A 14854-nucleotide genomic window follows, 5' to 3' on the forward strand; every position below is an offset into this window, starting at 1 on the left:
TTAAGTTTACTATCCCTGATCTAGAAAGTGTATTATAAAGTCTTGGAAGTCGGATTGCCAAATAAAATATAGAATGTCCAGTTAAAGTTGAATTTTAGATAAACAATGATAAAATTTTTATTAATAGTATGTTACCATGCAATAGTTGCACATATTTATACTAAAAAAATTATCTATTGTTTATCTGAAATTCAAATTTAACCAAGCATCCTATATTTTTATTTTCTAAATCTGGCAACCTGGGACCATGGACAGAACTTGTGTACCTTATTTCGAGGATGAGGAAACAGTCTTAAAGAAAAATAATAAGCCATCACACCCAGCCTTAAGTGGTCTCTTTGGATCCAGATCTCAGGCCTTCAGAAGCTCCGTGGTGTCTTCTATTAACACACAATTTTTCAAGCCTTCCTCTGGCAATTGAAAGCAAAGAGGCTCCAGGAAAGACGGGGACAGCAGTATGACTAAGTGTTCTGCAGGGAAATCTGGTAAGTGGCAGGTGGCATGTGGGCTGCTGGGGTTTTTCTCCCAACTCCTTCCAGCTCTGCATCCCTGCTTCCTGCCCTCCTCCTCTCCCAAGAGGCCTAGGAACCTCCTTCCCTTGCTGGTGACAGGCTCTTCCAGGCTTCTGGCCCCTGCTCTAGCAGGGCTAGTCCTGTCCTGGATTGGCACAGGTGTCATAAGCAGAAGAAAGGTAAAGGTGGCTCAACTTTATCAACCACTGATCCTGCATTCTGACCAGGCCAAGACCAGGGTGAGTTCTGGATCAGGAAACTTGGGAGCTAGAGCCACATAGCATGGGAGAATGAGAAAATGGTCAGGCTGGGATTCCCTACCCTCACAAACTCAGCTGCTTCTTGGACAGTCACCAACTACCAACCCGGGATCTTCTAGAATCTTTACAACATATAGGAGGTAAGAACTATTAGACTCATTTAGAGATTTGGACACTGAGGTTCGGGTGACTTTGCCTAAGACCCCCCAAGCAATTTATTAACATAATACGGACTAGATCCTTGATCCATATGCTGGTGAAGCCAAAATGAAATTACTAACTCCTACCGAGTACTGCCTCCCAGAAGAGAGCTGATCCACCCTGTTGGCATTGGTAAGAAGGTTAGGATAGCATAGTCCAGTGGTTCTCAAAGTGTCACGATGGGTGGGCATCAGCATTACCTGGAACTTGTTAGAAATGCAATTTCTCAGCCTGGCACAGTGGCTCATGCCTGTAATCCCAGCACTTTGGGAGGCCAAGGTGGGTGGATCATCTGAGGTCAGGAGTTCAAGACCAGCCTGGCCAACATGGTGAAACCCCATCTCTACTAAAAATACAAACAATTAGCTGGGTGTGCTGGCAGGCGCCTGTAATCCCGGCTACTCATGAGACTGAGCCAAGAGAATCGCCTGAACCTAGGGGGCAGAGGTTGCAGTGAGCCGAGATTGCACAATTGCACTCCAGCCTGGACAAAGCAAAATTCAGTCTCAAAAAAAAAAAAAAAAGCAATTTCTCAGTCCTAATACAGCTTCCTGACTCAGAAATTTCTGTGTGACACCTAGCAAGCTGAGTTTTTTTTTTTTTTTATTGCATTTTAGGTTTTGGGGTACATGTGAAAAACATGCAAGATTGTTGCATAGGTGCATACGTGGCAGTGTGATTTGCTGCCTTCCTCCCCTTCACCTATATGTGGCATTTCTCCCCATGCTATCTCTCCCCAACTCCCCACCCCCTGCTGTCCCCCCACACTCCCCCGCAACAGACCCCAGGGTATAGTGCTCCCCTCCCTGTGTCCATGTGTTCCTATTGTTCAACACCCATCTATGAGTGAGAACATGCGGTGTTTGATTTTGTGTTCTTGTGTCAGTTTGCTGAGAACGATGGTTTCCAGGTTCGTCCATGTCCCTACAAAGGACGTGAACTCATCATTTTTGATGGCTGCATAATATTCCATGGTGTAAATGTGCCACATTTTCCCTGTCCAGTCTATCATCGATGGGCATTTGGGTTGGTTCCAGGTCTTTGCTATTGTAAACTGTGCTGCAATGAACATTCATGTGCAAGTGTCCTTATAGTAGAACGATTTATAATCCTTTGGCTATATACCCAGTTATGGGATTGCTGGGTCAAATGGAATTTCTATTTCTAGGTCCTTGAGGAATTGCCACACTGTCTTCCACAATGGTTGAACTAATTTACACTCCCACCAACAGTGTAAAAGTGTTCCTATTTCTCCACATCCTCTCCAGCATCTGTTGTCTCCAGATTTTTTAATGATCGCCATTCTAACTGACGTGAGATGGTATCTCAATGTAGTTTTGATTTGCATTTCTCTAATGACCAGTGATGATGAGCATTTTTTCATATGTTTGTTGGCCTCATGTATGTCTTCTTTTGTAAAGTATCTGTTCATATCCTTCGCCCACTTTTGAATGGGCTTGTTTGTTTTTTTCTTGTAAATCTGTTTTAGTTCGTTGTAAATTCTGGATATCAGCCCTTTGTCAGATGGGTAAGCTGCAAAAATTTTTTCCCATTCTGTCGGTTGCCGATTCACTCTAATGACTGTTTCTTTTGCTGTGCAGAAGCTCTGGAGTTTGATTAGGTCCCATTTGTCTATTTTGGCTTTTGTTGCCGATGCTTTTGGTGTTTTGGTCATGAAGTCCTTGCCTTCGCCTATGTCCTGAATGGTTTTGCCTAGGTTTTCTTCTAGGGTTTTTATGGTTTTAGGTCTTATGTTTAAGTCTTTAATCCATCTGGAGTTAATTTTAGTGTGAGGTGTCAGGAAGGGGTCCAGTTTCTGCTTTCTGCATATGGCTAGCCAGTTTTCCCAACACCATTTATTAAACAGGGAATCCTTTCCCCATTGCTTGTTTTTATCAGGTTTGTCAAAGATTGGATGGTTGTAGATATGTTGTGTTGCCTCCGAGGCCTCTGCTCTGTTCCATTGGTCTATATCTCTGTTTTGGTACCAGTACCATGCTGTTTTGATTACTGTAGCCTTGTAGTATAGTTTGATGTCCGGTAGTGTGATGCCTCCCGCTTTGTTCTTTTTGCTTAGAATTGACTTGGCTATGCGGGCTCTCTTTTGGTTCCATATGAAGTTTAAGGTGTTTTTTTCCAGTTCTGTGAAGAAGGTCATTGGTAGCTTGATGGGGATAGCGTTGAATCTGTAAATTACTTTGGGCAGTATGGCCATTTTCACAATATTGATTCTTCCTAACCATGAACATGGAATGTTTCTCCATCTGTTAGTGTCCTCTCTTATTTCGTTGAGCAGTGGTTTGTAGTTCTCCTTGAAGAGGTCCTTTACGTTTCTTGTTAGTTGTATTCCTAGGTATTTTATTCTCTTTGTAGCAATTGTGAATGGCAGTTCGTTCTTGATTTGGCTGTCTTTAAGTCTGTTATTGGTGTATAGGAATGTTTGTGATTTTTGCACATTGATTTTGTATCCTGAGACTTTGCTGAAGGCAAGCTGAGTTTTAACAAGTCCTTCAGACAATTCTGATGTAAAGTTTTAGAATCATTGATATATAGTAGAAAGAGATGCATTTTTGAAACAAAATGAGTATACATTTATTTGTTTATATTATTATTATTAGAGATGGAGTCTCTGTATGTTGTGCAGGCTAGTCTAGAACTCCTTACCTCAAAGGATCCTCCTGTCTCAGCCTCCCAAAGTGCTGGGATTACAGGCATGAGATACTACTCCTGGCCAGTATTCATTTAAAACATATATTTGGGGCCGAGTGCAGTGGCTCACACTTTTATCCCAGAACTTGGGCGGCCGAGGCAGGCAGATCGCCAGAGGTCACGAGTTCAAGACCAGCCTGGCCAACATAGTGAAACCCTGTCTCTACTAAAAATAAAAAACAATGAGCTGGGCATGATGGCAGGTGCCTGTAATCCTAGCTACTCAGGAGGTTGAGGCAGAAGAATTGCTTGAACCCAGGAGGCAGAGGTTGCAGTGAGCCAAGTTTGCGCCACTGCACTCCATCCAGCCTGGGTGACAGAGCAAGACTCTGTCTCAAAACAAAAAAACCATATACTTGGAGGCTGAGATGGGAGGATCCCTTGAGCCCAGGAGTTTGAGGCTGCTATGATCACACCATTGCACTCCAGCCTAGGTGACAGAGCAAGACCTTGTCTCTAAATAAATAAAAATGAAATAAAATAAAACATATATTTGTTTTAAGTAAACTTTTATTGATGTATATGAATAGAGAAAAATGCAGAAACCATAGGTATATGGCTTGATTAATTTTCACAAAGTGAGCAAGCCTGTGTGCTGTCAGAGGCATTTGAACCAGAGCAACTCCATCTTGAACAGAGGCTGGGTAAAATAAGGCTGAGACCTACTGGGCTGCATTCCCAGGAGGTTAGGCATTCTAAGTCACCTAATAAGGGGAAGTTGGCACAAGATACAGGTCATAAAGACCTTGCTGATAGAATAGATTGCAGTAAAGAAGCTGGCTAAAACCCACCAAAACAAAGATGGCAATGAAAGTGACCTCTGGTCATTCTCACTGCTCACTATATGCTAATTATAATGCAATAGCATGCTAACAGACACTCCCACCAGCACCTTGACAGTTTATAGATGCCATGGCAAAATCCAGTGTTATCCTATATGGTCTAAAAAGGAGAGTAACCCTCAGCTCTGGAAATTGGCCACCCCTTTCCTGGAAAACTCATGAATAATCCACCCCTTGTTTAGCATATAATAAAGAAATAACAAGTATCCTTAGGCCAGCATCTCAAGTCACTGCTCTGCCTACGGGTAGCCATTCTTTTTTTCTTTTACTTAATAAACTTGTTTTTCACCGGTGGCCCATGCCTGTAATCCCAGCACTTTGGGAGGCCGAGGCAGGTGGATCACCTAGGTCAGGAGTTCAAGACCAGCCTGGCCAACATGGTGAAACCCTGTTTCTACTAGAAATATAAAAATTTGCCAGGCACGATGGCTCATGCCTGTAACTCCAGCACTTTGGGAGGCGGAGGTGGGTGGATCACTTGAGGTTGGGAGTTTGAGACCAGCCTGACCAACATGGAGAAACCCCATCTCTACTAAAAATACAAAATTAGCCTGGCATGGTGGTGCATGCCTGTAATCCCAGTACTTTGGGAGGTCGAGGCAGATCACCTGAGGTCAGGAATTTGAGATCAGCCTGGCCAACATGGAGAAATCCTGTCTCTACTAAAAATACATAATTAGGTGAAACCGGTGGCCCTGACACATGACCCAGGACCAGCGCACCAGGTCGCTTAGTGGCTCTGTCTGTCTGTTCATCTGTGGGTGCCATCACGGTGGATGTGGCCAGTCAGGTGCTCCTGGACTCCTGTCTTACCATCTAAAAAAAAAAATTGATAATTAGCCAGGCATGGTGGCGCATGCCTGTAATCCCAGGACTTTGAGAGGCCAAGGTAGGTGGATCACCTGCAGTCAGGAGTTTGAGACCAGCCTGACCAACATAGTGAAACCCTGTCTCTACTGAAAAATACAAAATTAGCCTGGTGTAGTAATTTTGTATTTTAAAATTACAAAATTAGCCTGGCATGGTAATTACAGATGCCCACTGGGGAGCTACTTGGGAGGCTGGGGCAGGAGAATCGCCTGAACTCAGGTGGTGGAGGTTGCAGTGAGTGGAGGTTGGGCCACTTCACTCCAGCCTGGGCAACAGAGTGAGACTCTGTCTCAAAAAAAAAAAAAAAAAAAAAAGCAAAGTCTCAGGCCCCACTCCAGACCTACTAAATCAGAAACTCTGGGACTGGCCACAGCAATCTAAGATTTAAGTAACCTTGTAGGCAATTCTGATAAGTATTGAGGTTTGAAAATCATTGCACTAGAGAATCTGAATGAGGATAGGGGCAAAGGAATCTGTATTTTAGCAATCTTCCCTTAGGCATGTTGTAGGAAACATTGAAGTGGTTTTGAAAGTACTTTGCTTGAGGTTTGAAAGCTTGAGCCTAGGAGTTTGATTTTTTTTTTTTTTTTTTAGATGAGGTTTCACTCTGTCACTCAGGCTGAAGTGCAGTGTCGTGATCTTGGCTCACTGTGGTCTCCGTATCCTGGGTTCAAGCAGTTCTCCCACCTCAGCCTCCTGAGTAGCTGAGATTACAGGGGTGTGCCACCATGACCAATTACTGTCCCTGCATTTTTAGTAGGGACAGGCTACTAAAATTTTTTACCATGTTGGCCAGGCTGGTCTGGAACTCCTGACCTCAGGTTATTCACCTGCCTCACCCTCCCAAAGTGCTGGGATGACAGGAGTGAGCCACTGAGCCTGGCCTTGATTTTGTTGTTGTTTGTTTTTTTAGACAGAGTCTCGCTTAGTCCCCCAGGCTGGAGTGCAATGGTGTGATCTTAGTTCACTGCAACCTCTGCCTTCTGGGTTCAAGTGATTCTGCTGCTTCAGCCTCCCAATTAGCTGGGATTACAGGCACCCGCCACTACACCTAGCTAATTTTTGTATTTTTAGTAGAGAAGGGGTTTCACAAGGCCAGGTGTGGTGGCTCACACCTGTAATTTCAGCATTTTGGGAGGCTGAGGCAGGTAGATCATGAGGTCAGGAGATTAAGACCATCCTAACCAACATGGTGAAACCCTGTCTCTACTAAAAATACAAAAATTAGCTGGGCATGGTGGCGTGCACCTATAGTCCCAGCTACTCGGGAGACTGAGGCAGGAGAATCACTTGAACCTAGGAGGTGGAGGTTGCAGTTAGCCGAGATAGCGCCACTATACTCCAGCCTGGGTGACAGACAGAACAAGACTCTGTGTCAAAAAAAAAAAAAAAAAAAAAAAGAGAGAAGGGTGCTTCACCATCTTGGCCAGACTGGTCTCGAACTCCTGATCTCAAGTGATTTGCCTGCCTCAGCCTCCCAAAGTGCTGGTATTACAGCTGTGAGCCACTGAGCTTGGCCAAGCCTAGGAGTTTGGGAACAGCCTGTGCAACACAGGAAGACAGTATCTCTACAAAAATAAAAACAAGGTCGGGCATGGTGGCTCACGTCTGTAATCCCAGCACTTTGGGAGGCTGAGGTGGGAAGATCACAAGGTCAGGAGATTGAGACCATCCTGGCTAACATGGTGAAACCCTATCTCTACTAAAAATACAAAAAATTAGCTGGGTGTGGTGGCACGCACCTGTAGTCCCAGCTTCTAGTGAGGCTGAGGCAGGAGAATCGCTTGGACCCAGGAGGTGGAGGTTGTAGTGAGCAGAGATCACACCACTGAACTCTAGCCTGGGTGACAGAGGAAGACTCCGTCTCAAATAAAATAAAATAAAATAAAATAAGAACAATTAGCCTGGTGTAGTGGCTTAGGTCTGCAGTCCCAGCTACTCAGGAAGCTGAGGTGGGAGGATCACTGAACCCAGGAGGTCAGCTGCAGTGAGCTATGGTTGCATCGCTGCACTCCAGGTTGGGTGACAGAGGAAGACTCTGTCTCAGAAAAAAAAAAAAAAAAAAGATACTTTGAAAAATGTAAGTGACATTGCAGATGGCAAAATAGTATTTTCATTAGGAGGAAACAAGCTAAACAGTAATAGCGAAGGTCACTAAGTATTGAACACTCAGTCATACCTCTGAGTCTCTGCTTGCATAGCCTATTATTTCTCACAAGCAATCCATGAAGGAGGTTAAGAGAATGGACTTTCAAGCCAGACTGCCTGGGTTCTTATACAGCATGTGACTTGTTTATGCATCTGTAAAATGGGGATCATCATGGTATTTCTGTAATAGGTTTGTTGTGAGAATAAAGGGAGCTTGTTATCAGCTGTTAGAACACTGGCCATGTTGGCTCCACTAAGCTGTTATCATCATCCCTAAGCGCACCCAGTCAAAAAGTGGAAAAGGGAGTATTTGAACCCAATCAGTGTAACTCTGAAGTGTAAATTTTTTTCTTTTCTTTTTAACCATGGCCTTTAATGGTTAAAGGCTAAGGTAGGCCAGGTGCAGTGGCTTGAATCTGTAATTCCAGAGATTGGGAGGCTGAAGGAGGGAGGATTGCTTGAGCCCAGGTGTTGGAGACCAGCCTGGGCAACATGGCAAGACAGTGGCCCCATCCTCGCCCGATCCCATCCGAACCCCACCCCACCCCCATCTCTACAAAGGATAGAAAAAATTAGCCGGGTGTGGTGGCGTTCACCTGTGTCCCAGCTACTCAGGAGGCAGAGGTGGGAGGCTTGCTTGAGCCCAGGATTTAGAGGCTGTAGTGAGCTATGACTGCACCACTGCACTCCAGCCTAGGTGACAGAGTGAGACCTTATCTCAAAAAGAAAAAAAGAAATGACGAAAGAAAAAGAAAAGAAAAAAGAACAACTAAGCCATATAGACCAGTGGTTCTCAAATTATGATCTCACTCACTAGTAGCATCACTAGAAGAGCTTGTTAGACATACAAGTTATCAGACCCTATCCTCCTTATCCCAGATCTTCTGATCAGAAACTCTGGGGGTGGGGCTCAGCAGTGTAAGTTTTTTGGTTTTTTTTTTTTTTTTTTTTTTTTTTTTGAGACGAAGTCTTGCTCTGTCACCAGGCTGGAGTGCAGTGACCCAATCTCGGCTCACTGCAACCTCCGCCTCCTGGGTTCAAGCAACTCTTCTGCCTCAGCCTCCAGGGTAGCTGGGACCACAGGTGCGTGTCACCACGCCCGGCTAATTTTTTTTTGGATTTTTAGTAGAGACGGGGTTTCACCATGTTGGCCAGGATGGTCTTGATCTCTTGACCTCGTGATCCGCCCGCCTCGGCCTCCCAATGTGCTGGGATTACAGGCGTGAGCCACCTCGCCCAGCTAGTCTTTTTTTTTTTTTAAAAAAAACGGAATCTTGCTCTGTCACCCAGGCTGTAGTGCAATGGCATGATCTTGGCTCACTGCAACCTCCGCCTCCCGGGTCCAAGCTAGTCTCCTGCCTCAGCCTCCTGAGTAGCTGGGACTACAGGCGCGCACCACCACACTTGGCTAATTTTTGTATTTTTAGTAGCGACCTATTGGTAAGGCTGGTCTCGAACTGCTGACCTTGTGATCTGCCTGCCTCAGCCTCCCGAAGTGCTGGGATTGCAGGCATGAGCCACCGTGCCCGGCAAGCAGTGTAAGTTTTAATAAGCTCCCTAGGTGATTCTGATGCACATCGGAGTTTGACAATCACAGTCGCTATTGGTTCTGGTGGGCGAGGTGTTAAAAGAAAAAAGCCTGGAGGTGTGGAAAATTGGGATTTAGCAGGATTTACCACGGCAGCTGGCTCTTCAAGCCCGGGGCGGGCCGGTCGGCTAGCGAGTAATGCCTCCTGGGGCTTGTAGTCCAGATCACTCCCGCGCTCAAGCGCCTGCGCATTGGCTGCTAACTCGCTCTAGTAGCTGTGGTCGGGGCTCGAGACCGGCTGCCATCTTAGTCTAGGGACTGAGGAGACGCCGCCGCCCCGAGTCCCGGTAAACACCCGTGGGCGAACTCGGGGCAGTTCTCGGGAGAGGGAGGGAGTCCAGATGAGAATGTTCGGGGAGAAGTAGGGCAAAGGAGTGGGACGCGCGGGTCGGAACGCCAGAGCCACGGTTGCTCCTCTCAGAGCCGAGGTGTCTGGGGGGCGCGGGGAGCTCGGGCTACTGGCCAGGGTCGCGCGGTGGGGGTGGGTTGGCCGGACGTTCGGAGGGATCAGTGCCTGGCGCAGGCTCTCGGAGGCCCTCGCCTCGCGGGCTCCAAGTTGTGAAAGGGCTAGGCCACGACGGGCGTGGGCACTGTCCGGCCCCTCGCCCCTCAGTCCTTCCTGGGGCCACTCTCCGGTGGCTCGGCCTACGAGTGGGGCCCGGCCGCCGCGGGCGACGTGGCCCTGTGAGGGGCGGCGACCGGGTCCCCCGCCACCCGGCTGGCCTTCCCGAGACTTTTCCGAGCCCCCTGTCGCTAGGAGGGCCCAGCACAGCGGCCGCCTCCCCTTCTCTCTCCCACTCCCCTCCTCCTTCCATTGTCCCCCCGGCGTGGTGGTCCTGGCCCCCGCACTCTCCCCGACGCCCGCCACCGCCGTGGCGGCGCCGACTTTTGCAGACGTGGAGCTGTCACTGCCCTTCCTCTGGAGAGTGCCCTTTGCTTTAGCAGAGAAAAGAAAAAAGTAGCCGTTGAACGTATTCTAAGGGCCAAAGCATGATGACACGACTTTCAAGTGGGGAACTCAAGTTTTCCCAGACTTAGTTCCCCGCCACGACTTAAAAGAGAGAATCTGCGCAGGATTTGTGCTCCCGAAGTAGACGTTGGGCCTAAAGTTAGTTAGACATATAACCAGCTGAACTTGTAAAGGGCCAGAAATTCACGATCCCCAATAACAACGAAACCTCGTTTCCTTGGTTGTATTCGTATCCTAATCTTACTACATTTTCTGCCATTCTTCCACAGCTGCAGTATACTTGTTTTGGAGTAGGGGGTGGGGAAGTGTGGGATTTTGCCTTGACAATTGGTAAGACACTGGAACCAACCATCTATCATTGGACTTAGGTGGGTTCTCCCGCATCAATTCCTTATATAATTCCATCTTCAGGAAGTATGTAAAGGCAGTGTATTTCCATTCCCAAAATCAGTTAAGGAATGGTTTATCAGTTGAGGTGAAGTTCTCATGACAGGTCTGGTGAGAGCCTGCTGTGTGTATTTACAGGTTTATTTAAGCTACAGTTTATTTTTAAGGTTAAGAAATAGGATGGGCGCGGTGGCTCACATCTGTAATCCCAGCACTTTGGGAGGCCAAGGGGTGGTGGGGGGGATCACTTGAGCCCAGGAGATCAGCCTGGGCAACATAGTGAAACCCTGTCTCTACAAAAAATAGAAAGATTAGCCGGGTGTGGTGGTGGATGCCTGTGGTCCCAGATACTCAGGAGGTGGGGGCGGGCGGGGTGTTGAGGCTGCAGTGAGCTGTTCTTGTGCCACTGCAGTCCAGCCTGGGTGACAGAGTAAGACCCTGTCTTTAAAAAAAAAAAATTTAGAACTGAAGGTGGAAATTGTGCTTCAAAGACTGTGAATGTAAGTTTTGTGAGTGCAGAAGGAATTCCATGTTTAGCATATAAGGCAAGTCACCAAGGATATGATATGAAATTTAAAAAACGAGTACTGACTACTTCAGTGTATTCTAGAATCAAACATTTCTACATTCTTTTTTTTTTTTTGAGACAGAGTCTCATTTTGTCACCCAGGCCGGAGTGCAACAGCATGATCTTGGCTCACTGCAACCTCCGCCTTCTGGGTTCAAGCAATTCTCCTGCCTCAGCCTCCCAAGTAGCTGGGACTACAGGCGCCTGCCACGATGCCTAGCTAACTTTTGTAATTTTAGTAGAGACAGAGTTTTACCATATTGGCCAGGCTGGTCTTAAACTCCTGACCTTGTGATCCGCCCACCTCAGCCTCCCAAAGTGCTGGGATTACAGGTGTGAGCCACCACACCCAGCCACATTTCTGCATTCTTTTTAAAAAAATACATCTTTACATCTATTGGGAGAGACAGACAAACCAGTAGTCCCCAAATTTGACCATTAGAATAATTATGAGAGCTTAGAAATTCCAGAGTCTCACCTTCTGAGATTGACTTAGTAGGTCTGGGTTGGCTCCAACCAATTTATTTTTAACACATGCCTTAGGTAATTCTAATGGTCTTGGAAACCACTCAGGGCAAATGGTACTGTAGACTTACCAAGGAAAGCTCAGAAAGCTTTGAGACAGAAGAGGAAGTGGCCAATTCCATGTGTGTGGCAGGGTGGAGAATTGGTTAGAAAAGGCAAGATTTGCCCCTGAACCCACGTTGAGTCTTGGATGAAGAGTAGGAATGTGAAAAGGGCACAGAAAGAGGACAGGGTAGGCAGAGGGAATGACTTAATGCTGTGTGTAAATTCAGAGGATTATGGAACAAAAAGAGTTGAGTGAGTAGAGAGTAGAATGGGGAAGGAGAGCATTTTGAAACACAGCATCAAAAAGGTTAAAGGAAGCAAGTATATGAAAAGTTCTTTTTTGTTTTTGTTGAGACTAGGTCTTACTCTCTTACCTAGTCATCTAGGGTGGAGTGCAGTGGCAGGACCTCCAGAGCTCAAGTAATCTTCCCACTCCAACCTCCCTGAGTAGCTTAACAGCAGGCATGCATCAGCACACCTGGCTAATTAAAAATTTTTTTTTGTAAAGACAGGGTCTCTCTGTATTGCCCAGGCTGGTCTTGAACTCCTGTGCTTAAGTGGTCCTCCCACCTTGGCCTCCCAAAGCGTTGGGATTACAGGCGTGAGCCACTGTGCTCTGCCTAAAAGTTCCAAGTATAATGCTAACAATTTGGAATTTTGTGTTGTTAGAAATAGATATGGGGCTGGGCTCAATGCCTCACGCCTGTAATCCCAACAGTTTGGGAGGCTGACGCTGGTGGAGCTCAGAAGTTCGAAACCAGCCTGGGCAACATGGTAAAACCCCATCTTTATAAAAAGGAAGAAAAAAAAAAGAAATAGATACAAATTTTTAGACAGGGAAATGATATGAGTACATATGTGTTTTAGAAAGATTACTGTGTACTGCAGGACAAAGATAGGCATCAAAAAATGATTCAAGATGAGATTTGGATGAATAAAAAAAGAAAAAAGAAAGATTGCTCTAGTGATGAGCGAAAGGATGAAAGAGTAGCTATTGCAGAAGTCTAGGTGAGAAGTGACAAAGCCTGACCTTGGAGAGAGGTTTTGAGGATGATCAAGGGATTGGATTTAGCTTTTTACTAGTGCAATATTGTTGCCATATTTTTAGATGAGGATTTTTTTTAGTGCTAGTCTGGGTAAAGGGCTCCTTTTCCGTCAAAAGAACCCATTAGCAAGTCTGAATATTTCCAGGTTGTATATGTTATGTATAGCATGAGAGTGAATTGTTCATTAGCATCTTTGAGAAATTAGAACTACGTTAGGTGTAATTTGGAAGAGAACTTGGAGTTTGTTATTATTTTTGAGATGGAGTCTCGCTCTGCCATGCAGGCTGAAGTGCAGTGGCGCCTTCAGCCACTATCGGCTCACTGCAACCTCCACCTCCTGGGTTCAAGCGATTCATGTGTCTCGGCCTCCCAAGTAGCTGGGATTACAGGCGCGTGCCACCAAACCTGGCTAATTAGAACTTGAGTTTGGACTGAAATTTATGTCTCTCAGTACTATTGATCTAGGCCTGTTGGAAGTGTTTTGCTCTCATCAACTTTCTCAATAGAAACTTGCTCATTGAGTTTTAGAGTTGGAAGAAATTACAGAGATTATCTCGTCCATAATGGCAAATACAAACAGATTGGAAGCTGCCAGAAGCACTGTGTTGGGAAGGATTCTGGTTGTAGGGGGTCTCTGAGAAACTGTAGTATGATTGATCAGTGATGTCGCCTATGGACAGTTATCTAGTAGGTAGTACATAGTATGTGCCAGATATATGCTATTCTTAAATTAGTCCAGTCTCTCAGTTTTCTGTTTTGTTGTTGTTTGTGTTTTGAGACGGAGTTTCGCTCTGTTGCCCAAGCTGGAGTGCAATAGCGCGATCTTGGCTCTCTGCAACCTCCGCCTCCCAGGTTCAAGCGATTCTTCTGCCTCAGCCTCTTGAGTAGCTGGGATTACAGGCATGTGCCACCATGCCTTGAGTAATTTTTTATATTTTTAGTAGAGATGGGGTTTCACCATATTGGCCAGGCCGGTCTTAAACTCCTGTTTGTTTTAAAGGTTAAATAATTTACTTGAAACTAGTTAAGAGTAAGAGCTAGAACTAGAACTAGGTTTTGCAACTCTGGTTCTGGTATTCTCTAGTTTACCAAGATGAATATGCACTGCTGAAGAGCTGATATTAGACTAGAAAAGAAAAGGGAGATTTTTAACCAGTGTCTCTTGACTGTTTAGGCAGAGTTTAACAAGGAATTTTGGCCTAGAAATGAGTTTTGTTGTATTCATTCTGGCTTAAGAAATTTGTGTTAGTACTTAAAGGAAATACCTGTTTTGTTGTTTTGCCACTTTTTTTTTTTTTTTTTGAGACGGAGTTTCACTCTTGTTACCCAGGCTGGAGTGCAATGGCGCGATCTCGGCTCATCGCAACCTCCGCCTCCGGGGTTCAAGCAATTCTCCTGCCTCAGCCTCCCGAGTAGCTGGGACTACAGGCACACGCCACCATGCCCAGCTAATTTTTTTATTTTTAGTAGAGACGGGGTTTCACTGTGTTGACCAGGATGGTCTCGATCTCTTGACCTCGTGATCCATCCGCCTCGGCCTCCCAAAGTGCTGGGATTATAGGTGTGAGCTACCGTGCCTGGCCTGTTTTGCCACTTTCTTTGTGGTGACTGGTTTCTTTTATAAGAATTAAAACAAAAGTATGTAAGGTTATTTTTTTTCTGTATTTATAGTACTTAGCCAAATTCTGGGCTCATAATAAGTGCTCAGTAGAGGCATGTTGACTTTTATGGCTATAAATGATACTGGTTTTGAGTCAATATAAATTAGTTAGGGGCTTCACAGAATTGAATTGCAGCATTCTCTGGTTGGGAGGTTGGCTTTCAGCTAAAAATGTTAAGTTGAAAACTATCCTCACAACTAGAAGCAGTTAACCAGAAGCTGTTCCTGCCTCTGTCCTCCTCCAGTCTAGCAGTGTACTTGTCCTTGAAAAACTGCTGCCAGCTCAGCTCTTTTGCTTCTTTTCAGAACTGACTATATCCAGATCCTTGGCATGCTTTTTCTTTTCCTGTCCTTAGGAGTCTCCAAGTTGCAGGGACTATCATTATGGTGACCCTTATAGGCTGAGTGTGTTTATATGGCCATCCTAATTTTGCCAAATAGCCATCATACTCAGATTGGTATCTTTCCATACTAAGTATGAATCATTTTCTCCCAATTCTTTCCTTTATCCTGTCTTCCCCAT

General features: G+C 45.6%; 1 protein-coding gene across 3 annotated transcripts in view; it reads left to right on the top strand.

Annotated features, from left to right (window-relative positions):
• The first annotated feature begins 9340 nt into the window (after window positions 1-9340).
• ITCH (itchy E3 ubiquitin protein ligase) overlaps window positions 9341-14854 on the top strand; it is a 134151-nt gene continuing 128637 nt past the window's right edge. For 2 of the 3 annotated variants that reach the window (XM_064382330.1, XM_012455158.3), the window contains exon 1: window positions 9341-9417. The gene's annotated coding sequence lies outside the window, so the exon portion shown is untranslated. The remainder of the gene's footprint in view (window positions 9418-14854) is intronic. The other variant, XM_064382331.1, reaches the window with a different exon arrangement.

The sequence above is a fragment of the Aotus nancymaae genome, unplaced genomic scaffold, assembly GCF_030222135.1.
Source record: "Aotus nancymaae isolate 86718 unplaced genomic scaffold, 86718_ANA_hifiasm-v0.15.2.pri h1tg000029l, whole genome shotgun sequence".
Classification (NCBI taxonomy): domain Eukaryota; kingdom Metazoa; phylum Chordata; class Mammalia; order Primates; family Aotidae; genus Aotus; species Aotus nancymaae.